Source organism: Pteropus medius, unplaced genomic scaffold (assembly GCF_902729225.1).
Source record: "Pteropus medius unplaced genomic scaffold, Ma_sr-lr_union100, whole genome shotgun sequence".
Lineage (NCBI taxonomy): Eukaryota > Metazoa > Chordata > Mammalia > Chiroptera > Pteropodidae > Pteropus > Pteropus medius.
The window spans coordinates 784721-792382 of NW_024351546.1; positions in this window are offsets into that span (position 1 = coordinate 784721).

Sequence of the window (7662 nt, forward strand, 5' to 3'; positions counted from 1 at the left end):
ATTTTAAGAGATGTTCTCTAGCAAAGACAGAAGAGATAATAGTGGCCATTTTATAGCATATATATATACCTCTCATTATTTAATCAAACACTAATCTAGATGACGATATGAAGGATCTTGCAGACATGATAGAAACATATATTGATAGATATATAGATATAGAGATAGAAATATATATTGATAGATATATAGATCTAGAGATAGAGATATGGATATAGATATAGCTATATCTCTTATTTGTCCTATTTCTCTGCCAAATCCTGAAAAAATGCACTTAGTAATATTAATCTTAAAGAATCAACTTTTGAGTTCATTGATTTTCTTTATCAATTTTCTATTTTCTATATTATTGATTTCTAAACTGATCTTTATTACTTCCTTTCTTCTGCTTCCTTTGGGTTTAATTTACTTTCTTTTTCCAGTTTCTTAAGGCAAAAACTAAGGACATTGATTTGAGACCATTTCTCTTTTCTAATATAGCTGTTTTGTGCTATAAATTTACCTCTATGTACTGCTTTACTAATGTTCCAGAACTTTTAATGTTATGTTTTCACTTTTTTTCAGTTCAGAAGACTTTATAATTTCCCTTTTAATTTCTTCCTTGGCTCATATGTTATTTAAAAATGTGTTATTTACTTCTCAAGTACTAGGAGATTTTCCAAGTATTTTTGCAGTTATTGATTTCTGATTTAATTACACTGTGGTCTGAAAATATGCTTTGTGTGACTTGAATCCTTTAAAATTTATTGGGACTATTTGAAGGCCCAGAATATGGTCTATCTTGTTTCATATGTACTATAAAAGATTATGTATCTGCTACTATTGGGTCTAATGTTTTATTAATGTAAACCAAGTCAAGGTTTTTGATATTTAAGTTTTCTATATTGTTGCTGATTTCGTCTACTTGTTCTATCAATTATTGAGATTGGGACATTAAAATGTTAGATTGTGACTGTAAATTTATCTATTTCTCCTTGAAGTTCTATCAGTTTCTGCCTTATGTATTCTGAGGCTCTGTTATTAGGTACACAAATGTTTAAGATTGTTTCTTCTTGATGAACTTACTCTATGATTATAAATTGACCTTTTTTATTCTTGATAATGTTCATTGTTCAGAAATCTACTTTGTCTTATATTAATACAGCTACTTCACATTTCTTTTGATTTGTGTTAGCATGGTATATCTTTTCCTATCCTTTTGATTTTTACTTGTCATTATATTTTTAATTCAATTTATTGGGGAGATATTGGTTAATAATGATGTCATATAGGTTTCAAGTGTACAATTCTATAATACATTATCTGTATGTTGCATTGTGTGTTCACCACCTGAAGTCAAATCTCCGTCCGTCACCATATATTTGACCCCCTTGATCTTTTCTACATTTTGAAGTAGATTTCTTGTAGGTGGCATATAACTGAATCTTGCTTTGTTATCCAATCTGGAAACCACCATCTTTTAATTGGCATGTTAAGACTATTCACATTGAATGTATTTATTGATATAGTATGTTTAATTCTACTATCTTGCTACTCATTTTCATTTTGTTTCATCTATTTATTTTTGTTTAATTAAGCAGTTTTGAATAATCAGAACTCTTTTGTCAGATTGTCTAATATCAATTTGTTTTCTGACACTGCTTCTTTCATATCTTCTTCCTCATCATCTGGCACTGGTTTGGAAGCATTTGTCTCCATCAAGTTGTCTTCTGTTAATGCCTCTGGCGTGGCGTCTATTAGCTCTTGAATTTCTCCAAAACCCATATCTTGAAACTCTTCACTCCCCACTTTTTTTTTTTCCACCATATCCACAATCTCTTTCATGATTTCTTTGATTGGCTCTGTTGTAAATCCTGTGAATCCATGTACAACATCTGAACGCAGTTTTCTCCAGCAGGAATTTATTGTTTCAGACTTGATGGTTTTCATAGCTTTTTCTATAACAACAGTGGTAAGTATATTCAATGATGTAATCCTTCCAGTACTTCATTATGTTCTCTCTGTCACATGTTGACAATCCTTTCCATAGAGTACCATGTGTAATGAGACTTAAAGGCCCTTACGACTTCCTTATCTAGATGCTGAATTAGAGACATTGTATTTGGGACAAGTAGATCATTTTGATGCCTTCAGTGTTGAACTCATGGGGTTCTGGGTGGCCGTGGGCATTATCCAATATCAGAAATACTTTAAAAGGCAGTCGCTTAATGGCAAGGTACTTCCTGACTTCAGGGATAAAACATCAATGGAACCAGTTCAGAAAAAGGGTTCTCATTGTCCAGGCCTTCTTGTACAACTGAAAGACTGACAGCTGGTTTTACATTTTTCCTTCAAGGCCCAGAGGTTAGCAGCTTCATAGATAAGGGCAGTCTTCATCATAAGAGTTAGCCTATCTCTTCCTGCTTTAAATCCTGGTGTTTAATTTCCTTTCTTTACTAATAAGTGTTTTTTCGTGGCTTTTTTTTTTCCAGAATAGGGCACACTCATCTACATTAAAAAAATCTGTTCAGGCAGATATCCTTTCTCCTCAATGATTTTCTTAATAGTGTCTGGGAACTCGCTTGCTGCCTCTTGGTTGGCAGAGCTGCTTCCCCTATTATCTTGACATTTTTAAGCCAAACCTCTTTCTTAAAACAAACTATCCTTTACTAAGATTCAATTCTCCAGCTTTAGATCTTTTACTTTCTTTTTGCTTTAAATTGTTATATAATGACTGCTTTTTCTCAAATCATATTAAAGTCTATAGGTATGCCTTCCTTATAGCAATCCTGCATCCACATAAAAGCTGCATTTTCAATACAAGATAAAAACGTATTTCACAAAAAGTACAAGGTTTTCATGAATTTCCTTTCCTTTTTACAGTGGTCCTTATGCTGGATACATTTATCTTGAAATGGAAGGCAACCACAACTGCAGGCCTCAAACTATTGTACATATCAAGCAATTCGACTTTTTATTGTAACTTTATGACTTTCCTCTGCTTCCAGCATCACTAGTGGCACTTCGTATGAGTCTCAGGTGTTATTCGAGGTTTACAGTATTGCACTAAACGTGGTAAAAAATATGCAAGAATTGCCAGAGATCACTTTTTACTTTCATACCTAATTTACTAGAGATGAACTGCTTACACAGAAATGATTAGTGTCACATAGTGTTTTAAGTGAATTCTCACAACACAGTCTCACTGAAATAGCAACTACAAAATTATTACAGTAGTACCATATGTGTTATGGTCAATTTTGCATAGTTATGATTCAATTATGCATCTTTACATTTGTTTACATTTCTGATGCCACGCACAATCTGTGTTTATGTGCATAAGTTTTGATAAATTTTAACTTTATAATTAATTTGTGTACATTTATGACAGTAAATGATAAAATAGATTAGTACCTACATACATTTTGTGCATTCATGAAATACCTACTTTTTCTTTTTTTATATATTTCTAGGCTACGTGGCTTGTCTGCAAGTTTTTTCACGTTGTCGCAAATTTCCAAAAACTTTTCCAACATATTTATCTTAAAATTTTAAATATCAATGGACCCACACAGTTCAAACCCGTATTGTTCAAGGGTCAACTGCATAATTGTTTTAATGCCCTGGTCTGATCATTCTAACATCTGTGTCAGTTCTGGATTGGTTTTGATTGGCCAATTTTTCTTTATTAAGAGTCATGTGTGGTTTTGTTTTGTTTTGTTTTGTTTGCTTCTTTGCATGCCTGATGATTTTTTGGGGGGTACCAGATATCGTGAATTTTTCCATGTTACTGCTGGATATGATTGTATTCTAAAAATATTCTTAAACTTTGTTCTATTATTGAGTTAATTTATTTGGAAACAATTTAATTATTTCAGATATTGTCTTTTAGATTTGTTAAATGGAACCAGAGCAGCATTTAATCTACTGAAGCAGGACCATTCTAAGTATAGTGCCTAACACTTCACAAATTATTAGGTTTTCCAGTCTGGTTGGTGGAAATAGGCACTAATCCTAGACCTTTAGTCCTTTCTTTTGGTTCTCCTCCCAGCCTTAGGTAATTTCCTCACATTCATGCACTGACTAGTTTACTGCTGAGGACTGGGGAAAGACCCTCTGCCCATCTTCAGGGTTCTTATCTGTGTGGCCCTCTATCTGAATTCCTCCTCCCAGCATCTCTGCATGCAAATTCTCTCAAGGCCATAGGCTTACTTCATTTGTTGCTCATCTTTTAGGATTCACTATCCTTTACGACTTGATATCAGTGTCTTAAATACCATTATTTCTTATATTTTCTCTATATTTGTAATTATTTTATGCAGTAGGGTAAATTATTCCCTTGTTATTCCATCTTAATTGGAAAGAAAGTCTGAGAAATGCTTTTGAAATGTCTGCCATCCTTTCATTGACTAAGAGCTAAGAATACTAGTGTCTGCAAGTAACAGAAAATGTGATTACGCCTAAACCATTTACTGTTTAACCATGAAGTAGACTCTGCTAGTCATTCTCCAATATTTCATTCTCCTTTCTCTTCTCAGTATAATTCATACATGTTAGTTAGACATATTCCATTTTTCAGTCCCTCGGGTACTAGGTGTGGTCATGTGACTAAGTTTTGGTAAATTTACTGAAATGGAAATGGTGTTTGCAACTTCCAGGAAGTTTTGTTACAGGGAGAAGACCCGCTCATCTCCTTTCTTTTTCTCTGTACTTCTAGGTGGAACCAAGTCTGATGGCTGGAGCTGGAGCAGCCATCTTAGACCACAAAAAAAGTCACGTGTTGAACCTGATCCTTGAAATCTGTGGAGCTATGTTTCCAACTACATATTTTTTATTTTAAATACATTTTTAAATTTTAATAAAAAATAAACTTTTATTTTTGTTTAAAATACCTAATTTGGGCTCTCTGTCACTCTAAAAAATAAATAAATAAATAAATAAATAAATAAATAAATAAATAAATAAATAAATGAATAAATAAATAATAAGCAAGAATTACAAAGGCAAATAAATCTGAGTTGGTCCATGATGCAGAAATACTATCAAGAACCCTACTCTTTTCATAATTATGCTTTGCCTTTCTTAGCATGTTGACTTTTTCTCTGATAATTGGTACCTCAGAGTTGCAATATGGCTGCTACAGATGCAGGAATCACATCTATGTTTAAGACAAAACAGAAGAGCAGTTCCCACCATTCTTATCTGACATCAGTCTATTTCACAAGAAAAAAAAAAAGCCTTTTACACTTCAGAACTCAGGGCCATGCTACCCGCCCATCTTATTTCAAGGAAGGCTGAGAAAATGACTATCTGCTTTTCTAGCTTCTGTCATGGAAAGCAGGCAAGGGAGAAAGTGTTTGGGTATGGCTATTGGATTGGGCAACCCAACAACATCTGCCCCACATGATAGAGATTACAATCATCTAAAAGGCAAAGGTTTGAAAGCCCAGACATCTGAATGTAGACACTTTTTGGAGGTGGCGGGGGGAGGTTAAGAAGAGAAGAAAAAAGAAGGGGAAATATATCTTTTAGACTATCTTTGTAATTCTGGAATTTGAGTGTGCAAAGGAGTTGTGTGGAGAAATCAAAGCATTTGTATTTTATGAGTGGCTGAAGAGATTTTCATGGATAACTTTGACTATATATGCTTTTTTTCTTCACTCACTGACTTGGATGTTAACTGCTAGGTAAGATGCAGCCCTATACCTTCTTTTTCATTAAACTCTAGGCCTACAAGATCTCAGGTATTCATTCAGTTTCAGAAGAAACTTTCTTCTCCTGTTTTGTACTTTGTGAATCAAAAGACTTGGGAGGTTGGTTATTTGAGACATCAAAGAGCCTCAGAGGTGTTCTAACTCCACTTGGGGTTGCACTTTCTTTCAAAAGGTTAATCACAGTTCTGTTATCCTTACTTCCCTTGGAAGCTTATGAGTAGAAGTTCTGATGAATGTTGCTTAGGAGTTACATTGAAAAGAAAAAATCTCATTGTGACAGCTTTACCTCTACCCACAAAATATTTACTCCATGAAAATAAGTGTGTAACCCAGATGTTGACTGGCTGAACCTCACTCCATGCCCTGCTGAAGTCCAAAGGCCTCAGCGAGCTCCCCTGGGTCATGGCAACCTTGGTCTCTCACTTTGGTATTAAATAGTCATTTTCTTTAACACACACAATCATACATATACACATGCCCACATGTGCACACAAATACACATGCATACATACATAAACACCAAGCGCACAGTGCAGAAACACACACACATACATATACATACACGCATACATACACAAGCACACATGTGCACACATACACATACATACATTAAAACACATGCATAAATATACACACAGAATATGCACATACACACAAATATATATACAACCTATGTGAAGTCTAGTGTCCTGAAGCTCTGAGAGTGTTATAAACTGAATGTTTGTGTCATATGTTGAGACCTAATCACCAATATGATGGTATTGGAGGTGAGACCTTTGGGAGGTGATTAGGTCATGAGGGAGGAACCCTCATAAGGGGATTAATACCCTTATAAGAAGCCAGACAGCTATCTTTCTCTCTTTGTGACACGTGAAGACACAATGGGAAGACAGCGGGGTGCAAGTTAGGAAATGGGCTCTCTCTAGAACCCAACCATGCTGGCACCTTTGAATTCTTGGCCTCCAGAACTGTGAGAAATAAATTTCTGTTGTTTATAATCCACTAGATTTATGGAATTTTTTTAAAGCAGCTGGGCTAACTAAGACATGGAGTGAAAGAAGATCGAGAGAGTGTCTGAGCTAAAAAACAACAGCTACCACCATCAGTGGGTATGGCTGATTATAAAGAGCTATGAGTCTTTATAAAGAGTCTTCTCCTTTATAGTTTCTCCATAGTTTTTCCATAGACCTTTGATCCTGTAGCCCAGTCCTATACCACTTTCTCCTGTTGCCCAGTCTTACACCTTCTCTGGTTCATGGGTCCCTGCTTTCTTTCCTCTCTCCTCTCACCTCTTCCTCATGCATTAAAGCCATCTTCCTGCCTTGCTTCATGCATAGAAATTTCTCTACTACCTATTTAGATGTACTTGAATGATTCCAGCAAATGTCATCTCTCTTCTCATACCCCAAGCTATTCTTAACAAGATATTTTTCCAACAAATGCTTCTTCCTCCATCAATGTAGTTCCAGTGGTTTTCCACTTTCATTACACATGCAAGGGAAACAAACTCCTCCGAGCAGTGCCAACTCCAGGGCCCCGATTGGTGCCTATCCAGTCTTTAAGCTCTGGCCAGATGCTCGACTGAGGATTTGTTCCTCACACTTGCCCTTTCCCAAGGAACTTGACCACCCCACCCCCATCCTTTCCATAGCACAGGCTTCTTTTCCTCAGTCTCCACCATGGCACTGTTAGCTCTTCCCTGCCTCTAGCCAAGGGATCTAGACATAGAACAAAATCCAACAGGGCCCACAGAGATTCCCTTTAGGAGGCTGACGGGACTAGTGAAGAAGCTGGACATTGGGAGATAACACAGGCTGTCGTACCAGACATGTGGTTGCCAATTTGAAGAAGTTAATGAGTTAAGCATGGTCATGGTCATAGGCAAGCTTCTAAAGTGGATCGTTAAAGACCCAGGCCAGTCACCACATATTTTCTCTCATCGCCTCATTGCTGAGCAGGGCCACTGATG